Source organism: Lepisosteus oculatus, chromosome 14 (assembly GCF_040954835.1).
Source record: "Lepisosteus oculatus isolate fLepOcu1 chromosome 14, fLepOcu1.hap2, whole genome shotgun sequence".
NCBI classification, from domain to species: Eukaryota; Metazoa; Chordata; class Actinopteri; order Semionotiformes; family Lepisosteidae; genus Lepisosteus; species Lepisosteus oculatus.
Genome location: NC_090709.1, coordinates 53,140,377 through 53,164,045, shown reverse-complemented (window position 1 = coordinate 53,164,045; position 23,669 = coordinate 53,140,377). Strand labels below are relative to the sequence as shown.

Here is a 23,669-nt window from a genome sequence, read left to right as displayed (position 1 = left end):
CCGGAAATACATTGGGAACAAATGACCGGTCGCTCAAGACCTCTGTGAAGTACAGGAGCGTGCAAAACGAGGTCTCGAACCGAGGACCTTTCGCGTGTTAGGCGAACGTGATAGCCGCTACACTACAGAAACCTGTAGGGACTGCTGCTGGTGTCTCGCTTGCGTTTCGGGCTGAGAAAGGGACGCGTCACTTTAGGCAGGGGGCGCTGGAGAGAGTGACAAAGGGCGCGATGAAACAAAATGCCGAAACCCGGGATCGAACCAGGGACCTTTAGATCTTCAGTCTAACGCTCTCCCAACTGAGCTATTTCGGCAGTGCGCAAAGCCCACAGCCACCTGCTCCAGCCTTCCTGTGTTGTGGCATGAGCGCACCAAGAGTAGCGGGAGAGTGTTGCAGGAACGTCACTCAAAAGGAAAGCCACCCAGCTGCGCCCTCTGAGCTCTGTCCAGCGCATCTTCCTCGCATGGACTCCTGCCTGCGACGGGCAGGAAACAATTAGCAAGAACAGAACGACACCCCATGGGTGTCTCATGACCGCACCTTAGGTTGTGACACATGCAGGTGTGAGGGGTTGCCGGGCTACTTTGGAGCAGAGCTTGGGCGGAGGGGGGGCGGGAAAGCAGACAAAGAGGTGACACCTCAAGGTCTGCACGATCACAGCTTTCCGCCGCCCCAGGCTTCCGCTCGATAAGCTACTGGACACACCCGCCCCTCGTCACACAGACCGTGGAAAAGCCCCCGAGTGGGAGGGCTCGCTCTTCCTCCCAGGAGCTCTTGGACACGACGCCCAGACAGGGCGCGGGGAGCCGCCGCCTGCAAACACGGCTCCAGGCAGGACTCCACTCCGCAGGAGCCGAAGAGCAGAGGAGATGAGGGCAGCTTAGCTCCTGTGCAGAGACCTGAGCTGTTGTTGCTGTGGATGCTGTCTTTTCTGCACTCGGGGTAGGAGTGAATGTTGAGTTGCCCTTAGAAATGAAGCAGAGCACTTCAACGGCACGGGTGTGTGTGTGTGTGCGCCCTGGTGATTCTGGGAGACAGATCGAACCTGGGCTAAAAGAGAGGGGGCTTAGCCCTCTTCCATTTGCTAGTTCAAAGTTGTACAACCCCTTTGTATCTGCTAGGCGGCGCAGTCGTCGTGCACAAAGAACACTTTGAAAAGCGTCAAAGGCAAGTCATTCCGAGTTGGTCGTTTGTGTTTTCCGTTCAGACGCGAAATGCTGACATGATCTCTCGGCTCCTCGGTTGTCATTTCTGCTCCGTAAAGGGATCACAGCACGCGTCGGCTTCCAGCATGCTGGGTCGGGACACGATGCCGGGGGTTGGAGAGAGCACCGGGGTAAAGTTAGCTCGAAGTTCGAAAACGATTTTGGCACGCCTGTAGCGCTTTCACGAAACCTCTTAGAGTTGCGAGAATGCTTGTTTTGTGTATAAAATACATTGTGGATGCTTTCTCAGCCTTTACTTTGTCGTTTTTATGACATTTTTTTGACCAAGCACGCATATTCTTTTGTCCATATCTTCGCGATGGAAGCACAGAATGCTGTCAAACCAAATGCATTTTAAAGACCACGACTTGTGGATATTTCCACACCCTTTATATCAAACTATCAGTGAGCTAATTATCTTTTTTAAAACCTCCGGTTTTTCATCGATGCGTAATTACGCACGAACTGGAACCCGGGGGACCGCTGTGTGCACACGTTCACAACGCGAGAAATACTGTTCAATACGGCTTCGTGCGAAAAACCGGTATATGACCATAGGAAGCAGAACAGCGCAGTCTCCAATTACCCAGACTGTAAGCACGGGAATAAAGCTTTGTTTGATTTCTGAAACCCTTCCTTTACGTCCTGTTTTCATTCAGGTAAGGGTCAACTATATTCACAATACTACTGACAGCAGGAAGATAAAAATATTCTTTACTCAGCAGCTTATTAAAAACAGCTCCCATGATGTTCATACCGACTTTTTACACAGAACACTGACACAGCTTTGTGTTCTGAATCTCTTTTTCTCTTGCTTTTATTTAATGTGGCACAATGCACTGGGATAGGGGTATTCTGTTCACAAACCAATAGCATTTAAACCACAGCACCCACAATGCTGCAGGTAAGTGTTTTGCACACTAAGCAGGTCATCTGACTATTCCCAGCTTTGTTTTGGGTTATGGAACCTTTATTTTTTTATGATTTTCTGAAGATAACACTACAGGTGGGATGGGTGGGTTGTCTTCATGGCTCAATAGCATTTCAAATACAGCACCCACTCTGCTGAAACCAAGTGTTTTACACACCAGACAGGCCCCCAAACCTCATACAACCTTACTGTAGCTGTGGCCCCTTTCTTTAATTTTTTATGATTTTCTGAAGATTACACTACAGGTAATACACTGGGACAGGTGGGTCGTCTTCATGGCTCAATAGCATTTCAAATACAGCACCCACTCTGCTGAAACCAAGTGTTTTACACACCAGACAGGCCCCCGAACCTCATACAACCTTACTGTAGCTGTGGCCCCTGTCTTTATTTTGTAATGAGTTTCTGAAGATAACACTACAGGTAATACACTGGGACAGGTGGGTCGTCTTCATGGCTCAATAGCATTTCAAATACAGCACCCACTCTGCTGAAACCAAGTGTTTTACACACCAGACAGGCCCCCAAACCTCATACAACCTTACTGTAGCTGTGGCCCCTTTCTTTAATTTTTTATGATTTTCTGAAGATTACACTACAGGTAATACACTGGGACGGGTGGGTCGTCTTCATGGCTCAATAGCATTTCAAATACAGCACCCACTCTGCTGAAACCAAGTGTTTTACACACCAGACAGGCCCCCAAACCTCATACAACCTTACTGTAGCTGTGGCCCCTTTCTTTAATTTTTTATGATTTTCTGAAGATTACACTACAGGTAATACACTGGGACGGGTGGGTCGTCTTCATGGCTCAATAGCATTTCAAATACAGCACCCACTCTGCTGAAACCAAGTGTTTTACACACCAGACAGGCCCCCGAACCTCATACAACCTTACTGTAGCTGTGGCCCCTGTCTTTATTTTGTAATGAGTTTCTGAAGATAACACTACAGGTAATACACTGGGACAGGTGGGTCGTCTTCATGGCTCAATAGCATTTCAAATACAGCACCCACTCTGCTGAAACCAAGTGTTTTACACACCAGACAGGCCCCCGAACCTCATACAACCTTACTGTAGCTGTGGCCCCTGTCTTTATTTTGTAATGAGTTTCTGAAGATAACACTACAGGTAATACACTGGGACAGGTGGGTCGTCTTCATGGCTCAATAGCATTTCAAATACAGCACCCACTCTGCTGAAACCAAGTGTTTTACACACCAGACAGGCCCCCAAACCTCATACAACCTTACTGTAGCTGTGGCCCCTTTCTTTAATTTTTTATGATTTTCTGAAGATTACACTACAGGTAATACACTGGGACAGGTGGGTCGTCTTCATGGCTCAATAGCATTTCAAATACAGCACCCACTCTGCTGAAACCAAGTGTTTTACACACCAGACAGGCCCCCGAACCTCATACAACCTTACTGTAGCTGTGGCCCCTGTCTTTATTTTGTAATGAGTTTCTGAAGATAACACTACAGGTAATACACTGGGACAGGTGGGTCGTCTTCATGGCTCAATAGCATTTCAAATACAGCACCCACTCTGCTGAAACCAAGTGTTTTACACACCAGACAGGCCCCCAAACCTCATACAACCTTACTGTAGCTGTGGCCCCTTTCTTTAATTTTTTATGATTTTCTGAAGATTACACTACAGGTAATACACTGGGACGGGTGGGTCGTCTTCATGGCTCAATAGCATTTCAAATACAGCACCCACTCTGCTGAAACCAAGTGTTTTACACACCAGACAGGCCCCCAAACCTCATACAACCTTACTGTAGCTGTGGCCCCTTTCTTTAATTTTTTATGATTTTCTGAAGATTACACTACAGGTAATACACTGGGACGGGTGGGTCGTCTTCATGGCTCAATAGCATTTCAAATACAGCACCCACTCTGCTGAAACCAAGTGTTTTACACACCAGACAGGCCCCCGAACCTCATACAACCTTACTGTAGCTGTGGCCCCTTTCTTTAATTTTTTATGATTTTCTGAAGATTACACTACAGGTAATACACTGGGACAGGTGGGTCGTCTTCATGGCTCAATAGCATTTCAAATACAGCACCCACTCTGCTGAAACCAAGTGTTTTACACACCAGACAGGCCCCCGAACCTCATACAACCTTACTGTAGCTGTGGCCCCTTTCTTTAATTTTTTATGATTTTCTGAAGATTACACTACAGGTAATACACTGGGACGGGTGGGTCGTCTTCATGGCTCAATAGCATTTCAAATACAGCACCCACTCTGCTGAAACCAAGTGTTTTACACACCAGACAGGCCCCCAAACCTCATACAACCTTACTGTAGCTGTGGCCCCTTTCTTTAATTTTTTATGATTTTCTGAAGATTACACTACAGGTAATACACTGGGACGGGTGGGTCGTCTTCATGGCTCAATAGCATTTCAAATACAGCACCCACTCTGCTGAAACCAAGTGTTTTACACACCAGACAGGCCCCCAAACCTCATACAACCTTACTGTAGCTGTGGCCCCTTTCTTTAATTTTTTATGATTTTCTGAAGATTACACTACAGGTAATACACTGGGACGGGTGGGTCGTCTTCATGGCTCAATAGCATTTCAAATACAGCACCCACTCTGCTGAAACCAAGTGTTTTACACACCAGACAGGCCCCCAAACCTCATACAACCTTACTGTAGCTGTGGCCCCTTTCTTTAATTTTTTATGATTTTCTGAAGATTACACTACAGGTAATACACTGGGACGGGTGGGTCGTCTTCATGGCTCAATAGCATTTCAAATACAGCACCCACTCTGCTGAAACCAAGTGTTTTACACACCAGACAGGCCCCCGAACCTCATACAACCTTACTGTAGCTGTGGCCCCTGTCTTTATTTTGTAATGAGTTTCTGAAGATAACACTACAGGTAATACACTGGGACGGGTGGGTCGTCTTCATGGCTCAATAGCATTTCAAATACAGCACCCACTCTGCTGAAACCAAGTGTTTTACACACCAGACAGGCCCCCGAACCTCATACAACCTTACTGTAGCTGTGGCCCCTGTCTTTATTTTGTAATGAGTTTCTGAAGATAACACTACAGGTAATACACTGGGACAGGTGGGTCGTCTTCATGGCTCAATAGCATTTCAAATACAGCACCCACTCTGCTGAAACCAAGTGTTTTACACACCAGACAGGCCCCCAAACCTCATACAACCTTACTGTAGCTGTGGCCCCTTTCTTTAATTTTTTATGATTTTCTGAAGATTACACTACAGGTAATACACTGGGACAGGTGGGTCGTCTTCATGGCTCAATAGCATTTCAAATACAGCACCCACTCTGCTGAAACCAAGTGTTTTACACACCAGACAGGCCCCCGAACCTCATACAACCTTACTGTAGCTGTGGCCCCTGTCTTTATTTTGTAATGAGTTTCTGAAGATAACACTACAGGTAATACACTGGGACAGGTGGGTCGTCTTTATGGCTCAATAGCATTTCAAATACAGCACCCACTCTGCTGAAACCAAGTGTTTTACACACCAGACAGGCCCCCAAACCTCATACAACCTTACTGTAGCTGTGGCCCCTTTCTTTAATTTTTTATGATTTTCTGAAGATTACACTACAGGTAATACACTGGGACAGGTGGGTCGTCTTCATGGCTCAATAGCATTTCAAATACAGCACCCACTCTGCTGAAACCAAGTGTTTTACACACCAGACAGGCCCCCGAACCTCATACAACCTTACTGTAGCTGTGGCCCCTGTCTTTATTATGTAATGAGTTTCTGAAGATAACACTACAGGTAATACACTGGGACAGGTGGGTCGTCTTCATGGCTCAATAGCATTTCAAATACAGCACCCACTCTGCTGAAACCAAGTGTTTTACACACCAGACAGGCCCCCGAACCTCATACAACCTTACTGTAGCTGTGGCCCCTGTCTTTATTTTGTAATGAGTTTCTGAAGATAACACTACAGGTAATACACTGGGACAGGTGGGTCGTCTTCATGGCTCAATAGCATTTCAAATACAGCACCCACTCTGCTGAAACCAAGTGTTTTACACACCAGACAGGCCCCCAAACCTCATACAACCTTACTGTAGCTGTGGCCCCTTTCTTTAATTTTTTATGATTTTCTGAAGATTACACTACAGGTAATACACTGGGACGGGTGGGTCGTCTTCATGGCTCAATAGCATTTCAAATACAGCACCCACTCTGCTGAAACCAAGTGTTTTACACACCAGACAGGCCCCCAAACCTCATACAACCTTACTGTAGCTGTGGCCCCTTTCTTTAATTTTTTATGATTTTCTGAAGATTACACTACAGGTAATACACTGGGACAGGTGGGTCGTCTTCATGGCTTCATGATTTTTTGACTGTAATCAAGTGTTGTGCATTTGTGCAAGTGTCAGGCCTCCTGACCTTTCACAGTCATGCTTTGTTGTGTGAAACTTTAATTCTCTTTTTAGGATTTTTTGAACATGGGAACTTCCACCGAGATGAATGAGGTGCTCTTCAATAGCTTTTTCATCTATACACACAAGCGTATGTAACCAAGACACTCAGAACCAACAGAATCAACGTGAAGTCATAGAAAAACAAGAATGCCCCCGAGACATCTGCACCCCCCTCTTGGACCACTCTGGTATCAACACCCCCAAACCAATCCATACCAGCTAACAAGACTCAGAATCGGTGCAACCCTCCAACCTGGACCAAGAGCAGGATGGGACAAGTACCTGCACCACACTACGCACCCCTCATCCAGACCAGCAGGACAGCCAGACAGCACCATCATGACACACATAATGAGATCACTTTCTGTCAGTATGTGTAACATTCTGGGCCTGGGCTCCTCTGTATTTTGGCTGAAGGGAGTTCAACAACATTATTAAACGGACTGACATCATAATCTGACAAGATACATTGTTTAGGGGAGACTTGTCCACCCACTGTCCCCCTGGTAACGTGAAGATCATTGTCCCTTGGCTTACCTAAACCAGAATCACTTGGGTCTCCGGGGCGGATCGGTGTATGGTACAAAGTCTTAAAAACAGAACATTGTTGAATTGTCTATAAAAAACAACCAATATCCCTTGGATTTCCCAAACACAAAGCTGGAGCAAGTATACTAACTCCATACCCTTAAACTACAAAAGGCGTAGACAGGGTAAACAGCCACATCATGTGACATAACTGCATGAGCCTAGTGATGAGCCTAGTTTAAAATACTCAACCCCATCCTGAAGTACGGATGTTTTCCTTTGGCCTGGAATCCAGGACTGATCACCTGACCCTAACAACTGCCGGAGCATTTGTGTGAACAGTAACCTGGGCTAGCTATTCACCAGTATCTTCAATACCCTATTACTGGCAGCTTGCCAAATACAGTGTCCTGAATAGAAGTCAGATCGACTTCATATGAAGCTGGCACATATCTGACCACATACGCACTCAACACACACTTTAAATGAACAGAAAAATAGTGACCTGTGTCTTTGATTTCTAAAAAGCAATAGGCTCTATTTTGAACAAATAACAAATATACAAACTTTCAATGTGGGGTAAGAGGTACAGTCCACAACTGATTTTTTTTAGCGTACTCAGAAAGTATAAGCGGTTTGAAAATACTTACATAAATTATTTTAGGAAGACTGTGTTGGTTTTTGTATCATTTGTGTTTGTGTTGACTCTTATTGAGATCTCCAGTCACCTGCCCTTATAGATGCCTCTTTTGCTTATGTGTTGTTAGAAATTGAGCTCGCCTGTGTGCCTGCTTCTAGGGTTTTTTTAAAAAAGGAATAGGTTGGTTTTCTATTTTTTTTACCCCTTGCCCAGTAGCAGTCTACTACAGGGGGGATTCTGGGTCCTCTCTCCATACAGTATGTCTCCTTTTGCATTGTTTCCAGACCTGGGCTGATTTGAGTTTTTCATGGTAATGGATTACAAGGGTAGGTCTGACAGAAGTGAATGTGGTGGATCTGCCATCTGCCCAGGCAGGAAGGTAGATACAGTATATGTAAACAGGTTTTAGCATTAATGTTTTGCATACAATCACCCTTTCCAAAAGGTGAGATAACCAGAGAAAACAGGACACAGCTTTTCTAGGGACTTTTTTTCCCTACAGTATTTATGGTTACGATGGGTTTTAACTCTTTGTGGAGATAAGCTATTTTTATCTTTTCTTTGGTGTAGGTTCATGAATGCATGGGCTTTCTTTTCTTCCATGTCTTGTTCCTTTGTTCAGTTGTTTTGTATTCTTTCTGTTTTGTCCCCTTATTTTTGTGCTGGTGCTAGAATTTCTGCTGGCTTTTCCATGTTTTTCCCTTTTGCTCTTTGATTTAATTTTTTCCTGTGACCCATTTTTCCTTATTTATCTCAATGTGATATTTTCCCCTTCTCCTCAGCTGTTGAGTCTCTTGCACTTTCTTCCCTGTTATCAGTATTGTCTGATGTTGGATTGCATTTTAAGTTCCTTATTTTTTAGTAATCCTGTAATTTTTTTTCCACTGTTATTCTCATCTTTTATTGTACTATTGCTGTTATTGCAGTCTTCCCACAGTTTATTTTATTCTTAAACAACATACTAAATAATATAAGAATACATGTTGTGCTCATCTCTTTCCTGCCACTTGCACTCCTGATATTGTCTTCAAATAATTCCAATATTTTAGAGCTCTATATTTTCAAGCCTTGAAGGCCTAAGGTTGTTTTTTAAAGTGTTTGAATGTGATGTACTAACTACTGTCTACAATAACAATAACATACATAAATTACCAATAACATGCATATAAAAAATAGCCCAGAAATCAAGTATGAAGTAAGGAAATGGCTGCAGCTATGAATCAGAATTTTAATCTATTGGTTTTGTAGTTGGTTGGAACTTGGAACTAGTTAGACAAGGGGTGTGAAGATTCGTTACAGATGTATTTTGCTGTACGCAGAACAAGTGAGCAATAGACGGACATAATTTCACAAGACAACCCAGTTGGTTCTTGAAATTTCCAAACCACACATCAGAGTGAAAATTAAAACAAATTGAGGAAGGACCGATAGGAGAAGATCAACAATGAATCATTAACATTACAATGCTTAAGTTGCCTTTATAATAAAGACAATTTTGTCCTTTTGTGAGGATCATGTCCACATTGGACCTGTTTTTTTAAGTTGTTTTGAAATTTCACTTAGGGTTCAGAACATTTCACAACTACTAATTTTTTTTCCTACCACCTCAGCTAATTCTCTCCCCCTTTAGGTTTGGGTGGGGGTATGGGTTTTTTCCAGAAACCTGTTATCATTTCTTTGATGTTGGACACATTTGTCTTCAGGAAGTTTTCTTCACACCTCCTATCATACTCATCTGACATGTCCATAGCTACACTCATTTACTTGCAGCAGACAAACAATGACAGAGTCGTCTGCAAATTTTATTAAGTGTCTGGAGTGGTGAGAGCTCTTGAGGGTGTTTGCTTACAGGACAAAGAGTAACGGAGACAATATGCATCCTTGGGGGAACCAGTAAAACAATACCTGTTGTTGGATAATACATTGTTGACTTTCACACTCTAAGTCTGTTCAGAAATCAGTAACCCCTCTGATGATGTTAAGATCAAAACCAAAGTTTGATAATAGCTTTGCTGCCTGTACTTGAGGTCAAATGCAATTGCATACAGAGGAGGAAGTATAGCACAACAAAAATAACACACTTCTAAATCTACCACAGCACAGAAAAAAACTAGAAAAATCACTTATAAAACCACAGGAGTACACAAACATAACACAAACTAGAATGCCACATAGACAATAATCTGTAGCAGAATATCTGCTTATGTTGTATTTTCTTTGTGGATGTTTTTGGATGTTGTATTGGCCTTGGCAACTCTGTGATTTAACAGTCATGATAATAAAGCATTTTTGAATCTCTATGTGAGTGGAACCTGTTGAATATTAGTTCAGATGGCTAGCTGTGTCAGCAGGTGTAGGCTGCAAAGGATCAAGTAATAGTTTAATTCCATGCTGAAAAGAGAAGAAAGAAAACACAACATTTTGGCTGTGGAGCCTTCTTCAAGGGTTACAGTTGAAGAAGGCTCCATGGCCGAAACTTTGTTTTCTTTCTTCTCTTTTCAGCATGGAATTAAACTATTACTTGTTAAATATTAGTTACACTTGGGTTTCGCAATATAATATAACCAAGAGGTATTGTTATTTTTTTAATACTTTTACAGCAGTCAAACTGGCATACTCTGATATCTGAGAGAGAGTTTAATATAAAAATTTTCTCTTGAACTGTCATGAACCAGTTTAATTTGTTTTTACCTCTCTACAAATCAGCCTTCAAAAGCTTAACTCATGTAGCTGTAATGTACATGAACACCATTAAAAAGTTTTCCTTTCTCTATGTGGCACGTGGAGTGCTGAGAACGCATGCTCCAAGCTGCTTGCTCCTGTAAGGAATTAACAACTTAAAGATTAAGTTAAATTATAAATAGGCCTCACCCTGTACATAGGGAGTTATGGGACATGTTTCGTTTAGAAGGGATTTAAAAGTAAAAAGTAAAGCCTGAAATAAACAAACTGTGCCATGTAAGACCAAGGTAAGGAATGTTTGTTACTATTTGTTTTGTCTGGTTATTTAAACCATTCCGTCTATTTCACACTTAACCAATTTTGAATTAGAAAGACTACAAACTGTGCAAACTTCCAAGTCTGTAAGGGTGTATGATGTAGATAATTCACAAGAGCACACGGCTGCTTGTTATAATTGTAAGAACTGTAGTTCACTACTGTTCTTTTGACTCTTGAGCTTGCATCATACAGCCGTTGGAGTGCATTTCAAACCTAAGAGATATCAAACTCATTTAACCTGTCAGACATATGTTAAATGGGTTGTGACTTTTGGCAAAGTTTTTTGCTACATAATTTGTTTCATGAATACCATTTATCTCTATAACAACTTTCCTGTCCCCAGAACATATGTTTTAAGCTGCTTGATCCCATTGGGTGCAACCTTTCCATTGTATTCATAATGTGTTGTTTGCATTAGGAGTGTGTTAAATAAGCAGAAAAGAGGCCTGTTTTTTCTGTTGCTTCTGATCTTATACAGTGGTCAGAATCTCTCATCCAAAAGCTTATGAGTGGAAAAAAATTAAGTATAGATGCACAATCCATTAAAAACCATTTAAAGAGCATAAGGGTTTTCATCACATGGACTTGTTCGACTGTTGAGGATTTCTGTTTTGGTTGAGGATCAATTAAAGGACAACAACCTGAAACACTATCTTCGATCTTTCCAGAGCTGTAAGTAGTCATTCCAAGTTTATTAACTTGTCTCTTTTTTTCTATGTACTTTTCAATAGCCACTGATGTTATTTACAACAGTTTTTTTTTTTCAAAATTGCATCTTTTTGGACAAATTTTAAAGAATTGGCACAATAGGCGGAGGAGTGGCTCTGTGGCTCAGGATCTGCACCGGTGGCTGGAAGGTTGCTGGTTCACATCCCATGGTTGACAGAGGAATCCTACTCTGTTGAGCCCCTGAGTAAGGCCTTTAATCCCAGCTGCTCCAGGGGTGCTGTACAATGGCAGACCCTGTGCTCTGACTCCCAGCTTTTCTCCCTGTCTGTGTGTCTCATGGAGAGCAAGCTGAGGTATGCAGAATATGAAGTCCTAATGCAAGAAAATGTATATGGTCAATACAGTAATCAGATTTATTCCATGCTGAAAAGAGAAGAAAGAAAACACAATGTTTTGACCATGGAGCCTTCTTCAGTTATGATTTGATTTTTTACAATCATACCCACAAAAACTTTGCAATTTTTAAAAATCTTGCAAACACAACCCAGATATGTTGACTTCTTTAAAAACATTTTTTTAAAAGAAACATATACTTCTTTTCTAGTTTTTTTTTATGTGGTGGCTGCCAGGAATCCTCAGTGAAAAGGTATGCAGATCCTGTGCAGACGCAGGAGCAAGTAGTTATTGAGACAAGAGAACAATCCGAAACGTCAGGCAAGATCATAGTCGATCGGCGAAAGGTAGATCAAAATCCAGGAAGTACAGAGAGAAGCAAACAATCCGAAACAGAAGGCAAGGCCCAAGGTCGAGAGGCAAAAGGGAGATCAGTAACCAGTAAGCGAGATTTAGAGTAAACGCGAGGTAGAGCTCTCAAAGAGAAGACTCAATACCGAGGGTTTGGATGGTTAAAATTGTGCTGCTTGCCGCACAGTAGAGTGTGTGCTGATGGATTAACACGTGCGGCGGTGCTTGTTATAATTAACCCGCTGCTGGTAGTGGTTAGTTCTTTTGTGAGTTATTCTCCGCTAGCTGGTGGTTGTGACAGTGACAGAATGCTGTTTTGTGATTGATGCTATATCAAAATATAGGGCCCGTAAAATTAAACACAGAACTAAAACCATTTAATGGACTTGTACATCTGTTGCGCTCCTACACTATTAACATCCATTGGGCATTGAATTTCAATTATGTTTCCAGTCCATTCAGATATGTTCTCTATTTTTCAGATTGCTGGCAATGTCACATGTTGAAGGAGGACAGAGGAGTAGAAGGCCAGACCTGTGGTCAAGGGCTGGTGGAGTAGGGAATGTGATCAACGAATTTCTGAAGTTTTCTAAACTCGAAAAAAAAATTAGGTGGAATGACAGTATGTGGTCAACACTGTCAAACAGACTCCTTGGAGAGGAATGCCCCAGCAACAAGAAATGGTTATCAGTGATTTGGCATGAAGATAGAAAACAACTAAGAACCAAAGTGCTTAGGGCGCAGAAAGAGGAGAGTATTGGTAGGGATTCCAAACCAGATGACAGTACACAATCTATAGTCAATATTTCAAGTCAAAGTGAGGGACATAGTTTGGAAGGCAACACAGAGCTCAGAAGTTCATCAGAAGATACAGAAGATGCATGGGCAGCACACGGCAGCACAGACAGTGGTGACATGTTAGAGGGAGAAAAAATCTGTGTAGAATCAGAAAAAAAGCCTGAAGAGCACAGTGAATATTCCCAGGGGGCAAGCTCATCTGGGACATCACCTCAGGATAAAAGGGGATTAAGAAAGATTATGTCTGTGCCTAAAACTTTCCAAGTATGTTTAAAGGCTGAACAATGGAGAAAAATAGCACCTCTAAAAGGTACATCTAAACTAAGACGACCATGGACCCAGATCTTATATAACGAGTTCAGGAAGATAAATCCTTGTTGCCCAATAGCCTTCAAATACCAATACATCAGGAAAGAGAACAGCAGAAAAAAAAAAACTTTCTGATGATAAAAGCAGTCTGTACCTTCAGGTCCTGCAATGTAAAATACATTATGACAACAAGACACAAACCAATGGGCAATGATGACATCACAATTGATGTTGTACGAGCAGGGCAAATACAGCACAGTAAAAGGCAAACAAAATTTCGACAAGCACGTCAGCCTTATCGTCGAAAGATTGCCCGTGCCCTCACAAAAGGAATCAGCAATGTGTACTTCAGGAACCTGAGCAGAACACCGCTTGCTGAAATTGCAGCAGGCAATTTATCTAAACCACTAACACAGAATGTCCTGAAAGTCATTTCATCAGAGTTCAGGAACAGTAAACGCATTCACTATGATCCAGTGTTTGAATTACATATGGCACAAAAATATATGAAAGCATGCGACTTCGACATTGTCCATTTCCCAGGATATATACAGATTTTGCAGTTAGACACATTTGCTGCCTATCTTTACACAGAACAGAGTATGCGAATTCTTATTGCCCATCTAAAGATGAAGGAGAAAGTCAGCCTTTACCTGGATGCAACAGGAGGGGTAGTCAGAAAAATTCCATCGGAGAACAAAAGAATTTTGTACTACAGTCTTACGTTACCTGGAGGTGGAAAAAGAAAGCCTCCATTACCAGTGTCTGAAATGTTGACAACTGACCACACCATTGTCACTATAGAACGTTGGCTACGGAAATTCATGTTTGACATCTCAACATGTACTACCAAGAGAGTGCAGCATGTAGAAACTGACTACAGCTGGGCCCTGATTCACAGTGTTCTTTTTGCCTTCAATGGGGACACCATCCATGCATACTTAAATCGTGCAATGAAAGTCTGCCAAGGCAAACTTAAGTACACAGAACTTCAGATGTTCACTGTTCTGCACCTTTGCTCTGCCCATGTCATAAAGGTTGTCTCTCAAGCAATTAGTAAAAAAACAACAGACAAAGGACTGCGAGACTTTGCAACATTTTCCTTTGCCATCCTGCAAAACAGCACAACTTTGAGTGTCGCCAGAAATGTTTTCAAACACATGTGTATTGTACTCTCAAGCAGGAGGTTCACAAATGAAGTCCAATCTAGTGTCTGCCTCCTTAACGCTTACATTTCTCAAACAACCACACCAGACCAGATGGAAAAGGAAGCAGAAGTCAAAGACACAGATGAGGTACTGTACCCAAAAATGAGAGGCAGCCTGGGCCGCTCTCCTTTCGCTGTGGAGTTCAAAGGTATTTATGAAGACAGCATATCAGCTCAAGGACATGATGACTATGGGACACAACACAATGTGAACCCCTATTTCTGTGAAGACATAATAAGATTTCTGTTGCAAAGATACATGACACTATTTCCACTGTGGAGTGGAATTTTGTTGGGTGACCTGGCAAGATATGCTTCAGACAGCAAAAAAGACATATCAATGTCAGAGGTAGCACAAACAAGAGCCACTAATTGTCATGTTGAGACCTGGTTTGGCATTGTCAAGCATTCAATACTTCAGCACAGGAGGAAACTGAGGCCAGCAGAGTTTATTACGATAATGAGACAATCCCTCCAAGGCCGGTACAGAGAACATATAATCCAAAATGCTCTCCCCAAAAAGGTTTTGACGGCTCCATTGATCACCACTAAGACACGTCATGAACATGCACAGGAACAATGGGCAAAGAGAGCACCAGGTGTAGGCAAAGAAACAAAAAATAAATTCTACAGCGCACCACAGAAAATTCCAATCCTCAAAAAAATGAGAACACAGGAAAAAAAAGTTAGCAATAGAAATATTGAAACAAATGAAAAATCGCCAGATGACAGCAACGGCCTGCAAGTACAGCAGGGGAAAGCAGGAACCACAGAATATAAAGAATGGCAGCACAAAGAAGAAAGGAAAGTGTCACCCAAGCAAGCTGCCGTGGGCATGGCTGAAGTGATCACACCACACTGTGATGCACGCCCCATCTCAAAACTTATAAAAGAGAAAACAGATTTCAAAAAGAAGGTAGGATTTGTATTTCAAATATTTCTCTGTGTGGACATTCACTTCTTTTTCAGAGCTTATGAATGTCATCTTCTACTACTGTAGGTGTTCTTTGTCGTTTCTCTCTAACTTGTTATACTTGTTGACATACTTGTGTTATACTTGTGGTGTGTAATCTCAATTTTCATTATGTTAGGTCCAGTGATCTCTTGTGTATGCTTTTGGCTTGGTAAATCTTTTTTAGGTACACGCCCTTTGGAACATCAATCCGAGTGAATTAGTGGTTGCAGTTTTGCCATCCATGCACAGTGCAGACACATATATTCTCAGACACTCGGAGTTTGTGTCTCTGAAACCAGATGAGTGGCTCATAGGCGAGGTAAGATGAAAGAGTTTGATTGCATGCATTTGTTAAGGTTTCTGAGCTTTTGTGTAATCAAATGTGTGTGAGTGCGTGAAATCACATCTTCTTCAATTGTGTTTGCTTTTTCCATAAGACCATTGAGTGTTACTTTCAAGTAGCGAAAGAATCCATGGACTTGGGGAAGAAGGTTTTCCTAATGAACCACTACACAACTGGTGTAATCATGAGTGGGAATAGAGAGCGCATGGCTAGACAACGTTTGTCCAAGGTAAGGACATCAAACACAAATGTTGATGGATTACATTCGTGAGGGGGCAAACATGGTTTTTCACTAACTGATGATTGTTTTATCAATAGAGAAACAAGGAGAGCTACAAGCAATCAAAACAGGTCACAACTGTGCCCATGGTGCTGCCTAAAGAAACTACCTTTATAGTCAGAAATCAAAATTCAAAGGTAGCACACCATCCCTGTGAGGCAGCCTGTTGTACTAATCTTGTCATTCTTTTCATTAAAGGTCAACTTTGAAAACTATGAAGCCATTATTAGCTTTTTTAACACTGGTGTCCACTGGAAATTGTTGGTAAGTGTGGTGCAGGTAATCCAAAACAGCGTAGGTTTATAATTACACCTGGAACCATTACAGTTCAAGTGATTATCCTTGTTGCATCTAAAAAAATTACAAAGTCACAATGTATGTGTTCCTCTCCTGTTAAAAAAGGTGGACATTGATAGTGAGTGTCCAAGGCAATGGTGACAGTGCACTTTTCCTAAATTATTATTGTGAATACTGCTGTGTAATGAACAGACAACCAAACAAGTCAAAGTGTCATGTAGGAAAAAAAGTACTGTTAGGTCATTTCCTGACTGTCTTTGCCGAGGTTTGCAAAATATTAAATGTTAAATAATATATAAATATAAATATTATATATATAAAATATTCAAATATTAAAAACCTTTGTTTAAACAACATAAAACTCCTGAAACTGCCTGTGTGTCTGGCCCCACATTAAATGCAACTTCATGTCTGATGATGGGCCCTTTGTTTCTTGCAGTATCTGTATTCTCCATCCCAGAAAGTCTTTGTGGTCGACCCTATGGGGAGTGATGAGATGGGAGACTCCACTGCAGCGGCAAAAAGGTTCAGGTAAGAAATCAAGCATTAGTTTCGTGGTGAAATTCTGCAGGGGCACACATACATTTCAGGTTCAAGTTCAGCATGACAAATATTTCCTCATTTATCAATAACCTATTGTTTTGATTCACAGGGACTTTTTTAAGATGCGAAGGAATGTCCTAGGAAAAGAAGACTGGTTGAATATCAACTGGCACCCAAGCGTGATTGGTCACACCAGGCAAGCAGATGCCTCAAGCTGTGGGGTCTTTGTGATACAGGTCAGCATAACCTTTCCACGCCGAAATTTTGGACTTAAAACTATTGTATGAGAGATTTTTAGGGAAATAATTGAAACAAACTTTTGTCTGTTAGATGGGCGCAGACATCATTAACAATTTCCCGGATATTCCAACATATATCGAAATAAACAGCAGTGCCAAAGAAATGAGAAAGTTGCGGGAAGACCTGTCAATCAGAATTCTTGAGGCTTCAGGTATTGTACCATTTGATCCTCATTGCCTACGTTTCTTGGTGTATATTATTTTCCTGAAGCATGTTCTCTCTCTGTAACAAGTCTGGATGAAAAAGATTCTCAATTTATTTATATGCAGAACTCATTTGGGTATTCTTTTTGTACTATATAACACAGTGATGAAAAGTTAATTAAATCACATTTCACACAGTTAAAATTCAATGACACTTTGGCCTTCGTCGTGGTTGACACAACCATTGTCTGGGAAAAGTGTGGGTCTAAATTGCCCATAGTGAAGCAAAGCAAACTGAAACATGATAGCTGTGTTATCATGTGCCCCCTTAAAATCATAGCAACACACGCTGACGCAAAAAAGGGTAACAGGTGTTGACAGGAGTATTCTGAGACATGACAATGTGCGGTTTAAGAAGCAGTAGAACACCTAATCAGGAAAGTGCATACGAAAAGGTCTCTATCAAACTGTCTTCAATTATGCAACAATGATCTGTAGATAACATTGGAAAAATCAGTCTATTTGGCATGTTTATTATAGCTCCTCTCCAGGACATGTGCCTGATGTGTGGAGAAACACCAGTGCGGCAGACAAACTGGGTAAGTGAACATCATCTCTATCTGTATGTGTAATGTAAGCACATAATAACAAAACATGCCAGTGAAAGGTGATAGCTGAACTGATATAAGGTTTACTGTCCGTGTAGATTCAGTGTGACAGTTGTGAAAACTGGTTCCATGAATTGTGCATCTCAAAAGAAGAGTATGAAAGCGCAAAGAATGAAGTAACATGGATATGTACATTTTGCCAACCCCAGTTTGGTGAGTATGCTCTGCATGCAAACTATCACTATGAAAGGGTTTTTTAAGCAGGACATGTAGTTTTAGATTCAGCAGAAACATACAGTAGGATGACATATTTCAGTGGACGGTATAATTGTTTGTTATTGTTAAGAAGTTTGGATTGCAGGCTTGTCTTCTGGCATTAATGGTTCTATAAATTAGAGATAACTTTTCAAAAAACACACCAAAGAAGGCACACATAAAAGATTACTGATAATCTGTGCAATTTATTACATGACACAGGCATCTCAAAGATAGAATTACTGTGTCAGATTAATGATTAGACATGGATGCATCAAATCACTTACTAGGTTTCTTTCCAATAGTATAGAAACAAAGACACAACCATGAACACCTAAAAGAGCTTGCCATTTAGCACAGAAACAATATAACGTCTTGCTGTAAAAACACAAAGTAAGAAAAAAGGAGTTTGATTAAGAGAGATCTGGCAAATTGTGCAAATACCTAGATCTTGATTTGTGACCCATTTATACTCCTTGGATCCTTTGCAGTTCGTAACCCTTCTTACGGTTTTATATTTCAGGCACTGTTGATGAGTGAGCATCCACCCCCTACTCCCGAGCATTACATAAAAGACATGCTGGAAACTCAAGAAGACTGTCAACGTGTTCTCAGCAGAATTCACCTCCAAAAGACACGTAAGTACAAGTTTCAATATCCCCCAAAAAATTTTATCTTGGGTAAGAGTAAACTTTCGTACACTTTGCCAAACAATAATGAAAAACACTAGAACACAAAATCACTAGAAACCATTTGTTATCTATTGCCAGAAACCAAACAAAGTCTGTATGAAAACAGTAAAAACGTTAATCATGACACAACACAGTCCCTTTAAAATATGATCACTACACACTGTTAACATCACTGTAGTAGTGCAAAGAAATGTAAAACGACAGTATGTCACCATGACATGATTTATGTGAAAGATTTCCAGATAAAATTGTATCCATCCTAGTAAGATAGATTAATCAAGAAATTCCACTCCGTTGTGAGAAAGATCAAAGAAAAATGGCTTCTATCAAATAGAAGTGTATCTAGGGTGATTCCTTTTTATTAGGTTTCCAAAACAGTACTCTATCTACCTTCAGACAGGGCACAGTGCTAAAAGGATTCTAACCGGAACAATAAAACACAATTGCATCATCGAAGTCCGAACCCCACTGGCTTTCAATATCGTACCATGTACATCTCCAGGAGTGGAGACTCATGAAAAAGAACAGCCTAGACACCAAAGTGATACTTTTCTTACAGTAAGGTTAAGGTAGTTGTAGGATGCTGTCTAGATCAATGAACAGATTATGTTAACAATAGCAAGCACGTAGCAGAGCATTTAGGCACACAGCCCCTAAATTGTGGAAATATATGTCAGACCTTTTTAAGGATGCCCCATACCTACAAGCATATTTAACAATGCTGTAGTCTTCTACATCGTCTCTGTAGTCTTCTTTATCCCAAGTGATCTAATTCTTTAGGAGGTGCAGAAACATAGATATCAAGTGGGTAAGTAGACAACCACGTTGCAATTGTTTTTTCTGTGTCTAACCCTTTTTTTTTCTCCACACCATGCCTGCCACTGTTCTCTCTTCGGTGCCTTTGGTTGATATTGAGCTCCGTCCCCCATGACAAGGGATCCTCCTGGATTTCTGAAGCAAGGAACCCAGCCTACAAAACTCAAGATCCTGTACTGCTCAACCCAGTGGATGGGACACACTCAACATTAACATCTAGTCTCACATAATATATGAAATAGAATTCACCGTGTCAATCTGCATGGTTGTGCATGTGAACTGTTTCTAGTAACTATTTGTCATACACAACCAGGACCTGGAGGGGAGGTCAACCATCAGGCCTTGGACCCCCAGAGATTTTTTTTCTCCTTTGGAGTTTTTTGTTTTTCTCTCCTTCGTGCCTGATGGTTACACAGTCACATCATCAAGACTGCATACCACACCTTCATTGTGATTACAGATATAGCTTATTTAAAATGTGAAATTAGGAAAAAACTAAACGAAACATGGGAAATAAAAAGAATGTAAAATCTAAAATTTTCAGATGTTGTGATGAAGCTTTTGACTCATGAATAGCACCCCCCTATCCCAGTGTATTACCTGTAGTGTTATCTTCAGAAACTCATTACAAAATAAAGACAGGGGCCACAGCCACAGTAAGGTTATATGAGGTTCGGGGGCCTGTCTGGTGTGTAAAACACTTGGTTTCAGCAGAGTGGGTGCTGTATTTGAAATGCTATTGAGCCATGAAGACGACCCACCCGTCCCAGTGTATTACCTGTAGTGTAATCTTCAGAAAATCATAAAAAATTAAAGAAAGGGGCCACAGCTACAGTAAGGTTGTATGAGGTTTGGGGGCCTGTCTGGTGTGTAAAACACTTGGTTTCAGCAGAGTGGGTGCTGTATTTGAAATGCTATTGAGCCATGAAGACGACCCACCCGTCCCAGTGTATTACCTGTAGTGTTATCTTCAGAAACTCATTACAAAATAAAGACAGGGGCCACAGCCACAGTAAGGTTGTATGAGGTTCGGGGGCCTGTCTGGTGTGTAAAACACTTGGTTTCAGCAGAGTGGGTGCTGTATTTGAAATGCTATTGAGCCATGAAGACGACCCACCCGTCCCAGTGTATTACCTGTAGTGTAATCTTCAGAAAATCATAAAAAATTAAAGAAAGGGGCCACAGCTACAGTAAGGTTGTATGAGGTTTGGGGGCCTGTCTGGTGTGTAAAACACTTGGTTTCAGCAGAGTGGGTGCTGTATTTGAAATGCTATTGAGCCATGAAGACGACCCACCTGTCCCAGTGTATTACCTGTAGTGTTATCTTCAGAAACTCATTACAAAATAAAGACAGGGGCCACAGCCACAGTAAGGTTGTATGAGGTTCGGGGGCCTGTCTGGTGTGTAAAACACTTGGTTTCAGCAGTGTGGGTGCTGTATTTGAAATGCTATTGAGCCATGAAGACAACCCACCCATCCCACCTGTAGTGTTATCTTCAGAAAATCCTAAAAAATATAAAGAAAGGTTCCACAACCCAAAATAAAGCTGGGAAAAGTCAGAGGACCTGCTTAGTGTGCAAAACACTTGCAGCATTGTGGGTGCTGTGGTTTAAATGCTATTGGTTTGTGAACAGAATACCCCTATCCCAGTGCATTGTGCCATATTAAATAAAAGCATGAGAAAAAGAGATTCAGAATGCAAAGCTGTGTCAGTGTTCTGTGTAAAAAATCGGTTTGAACATCATGGGAGCTGTTTTTAATAAGATGCTGAGTAAAGAATATTTTAATCTTCCTGCTGTCAGTAGTATTTTCAATATAGTTGACCCTTACCTGAATGAAAACAGGGCGTAAAGGAAGGGTTTCAGAAGTCAAACAAAGCTTTATTCCCGTGATTACAGTCTGGGTAATGGGAGACTGCGCTGTTCTGCTTCCTATGGTCATATACGGGTTTTTCGCACGAAGCGATTTGAACAGTATTTCTCGCGTTGTGAACGTGTGCACACAGCGGTCCCCCGGGTTCCAGTTCGTGCGTAATTACGCATCGATGAAAAACCGGAGGTTTAAAAAAAGATAATTAGCTCACTGATAGTTTGATGTAAAGAGTGTGGAAATATCCACAAGTCGTGGTCTTTAAAATGCATTTGGTTTGACGGCGTTCTGTGTTTCCATTGCGAAGATATGGACAAAAGAATATTCGTGCTTTGTCAAAAAAATGTCATAAAAACGAAAAAGTAAAGGCTGAGAAAGCATCCACAATGTATTTTATACACAAAACAAGCATTCTCGCAATTCTAAGAGGTTTCGTGAAAGCGCTACAGGCGTGCCAAAATCGTTTTCGAACTTCGAGCTAACTTTACCCCGGTGGAAATATCCACATGTCGTGGTCCTTAAAATGCATTTGGTTTGAAGGCGTTCTGTGCTTCCGTTGCGAAGATATGGACAAAAGAATATTCGTGCTTGGTCAAAAAAATGTCATATAAATGAAAAAGTAAAGGCTGAGAAAGCATTCACAATGTGTAAACAGCCTCGTTTTGCACGCTCCTGTACTTCACAGAGGTCTTGAGCGACCGGTCATTTGTTCCCAATGTATTTCCGGTGCCTTCGTGCACTCTTGTACCAAACGCACGTTCCTTCTGTACGCGGAGCCGATCATTTGCAATTGGGCTGTGCCGACAAACCAGGACGAGCTCTGTCGGCTCAAAAGCAGCGCAGGACCTGCAAGAACAACAGAAAGATTAGCATCCAGCGGGGGCCTCTTAGTGAGCCCAAGAGCTCATCAAGAATCGGCTCCAGCAACAGGGCTGGGCGCATTGTTCCATTCTCCGCCCACTCTCGGTGTAAACAAGTCCCTCCTGGTCTCTGCTTGAAATGCACTTTCCTGCGTTTGCTTTGGTGTAACTGGCTTCCCCTGCATGGGCGAATGTGAAGAAGATCCTTAGTAAGTCATTGAAGAAAACCGAGAAGAGGTCGGAGTGGCCTCTGTCGTTCATCAATGATCCAGTCAGGCAGTACTCCTCTGTAAAGCGCCGTTCGTTCACATCGATTGGCTTTTATTTGCCTTCTTTCGTGCGAGTAGTAAAAGCAGACGCCCCTATTCTGCCGTGACCCGGATTCGAACCGGGGTTGTTGCGGCCACAACGCAAAGTACTGACCACTATACGATCACAGCGAGTTACCGAGACACACGCGGCAGGGTGGAAAGGGCTGTGCTCTCTTCGTGTGACATAATTCGGAAAAGTCCTGACGTTGCATTTCAACTGATCCCCAGTATACATCGACCCTTCAACACTCTGAGTGACAACTCTCTTGCGTGTTTTCTCATATTTATGTAGTTTGCTTGGTGGCGCAGTCGTCGTGCACAAAGAAGGCTTTGAAAAGCGTCAAAAGCAAGTCATTCCAAGTTGGTCGTTTGTGTTTTCCGTTCAGACGCGAAATGCTGAAATAATCTCTCGGCTCCTCGGTTGTCATTTCTGCTACATAGAGGAATCACAGCACGCGTGTTAAAAGAAGACTGTGATATTCGGTGCGTCTTGGATTAGACGAGATTAAAGAGTGAGTAGTTTTGTTTTTCTGTGATGTAATGGGACCAATGAAGAATGTGGCATTCAGACTAATGTGGAGTATTTGTTTCCTTAGGGAAATTGCCACTACCATATACTGGGGCATTAGGACCCATATGGACCGCAGGGTGAGCGCCCAGCGACAGAAACCAGATGGTACAGTGTGTCGGGCTCGGCCGCGAGCAGGACAATGACTTCACTGAAATGTTTAACTGATAAAACCCAAATGAACCAAACCTGTATAAATTAGTGGTGGAAAGGAGTCTTTTTATATAGCAAAAGGTCTCTGATCCTTTGGTAAGAACGATGGGTATATAACCCATTGTCCTCAATATAAGAAATGAATCCTTGAGCACTGCTGTTGTACCAACGGTC

At 41.8% G+C, this 23,669-nt stretch overlaps 2 long non-coding RNA genes and 2 other non-coding genes across 4 annotated transcripts; 2 read left to right on the top strand and 2 right to left on the bottom strand.

Moving 5' to 3' along the window:
* Nucleotides 1-241: 241 nt before the first annotated feature.
* trnaf-gaa (transfer RNA phenylalanine (anticodon GAA)) lies at nucleotides 242-314 on the bottom strand. Its single transcript has one exon. It is a non-coding gene; the product is annotated as a tRNA-Phe (tRNA).
* A 15,276-nt stretch (nucleotides 315-15,590) lies between these two features.
* LOC138242481 (uncharacterized) lies at nucleotides 15,591-16,344 on the top strand. The gene is made up of 3 exons (XR_011191620.1): nucleotides 15,591-15,776; nucleotides 15,895-16,029; nucleotides 16,279-16,344. It is a non-coding gene; the product is annotated as an uncharacterized lncRNA (long non-coding RNA).
* Nucleotides 16,345-17,263: 919 nt separating this feature from the next.
* Nucleotides 17,264-18,879, top strand: LOC138243440 (uncharacterized). The gene is made up of 4 exons (XR_011192128.1): nucleotides 17,264-17,371; nucleotides 17,904-17,962; nucleotides 18,070-18,184; nucleotides 18,750-18,879. It is a non-coding gene; the product is annotated as an uncharacterized lncRNA (long non-coding RNA).
* A 3,952-nt stretch (nucleotides 18,880-22,831) lies between these two features.
* On the bottom strand, nucleotides 22,832-22,903 carry trnah-gug (transfer RNA histidin (anticodon GUG)). Its single transcript has one exon. It is a non-coding gene; the product is annotated as a tRNA-His (tRNA).
* Nucleotides 22,904-23,669: the final 766 nt, after the last annotated feature.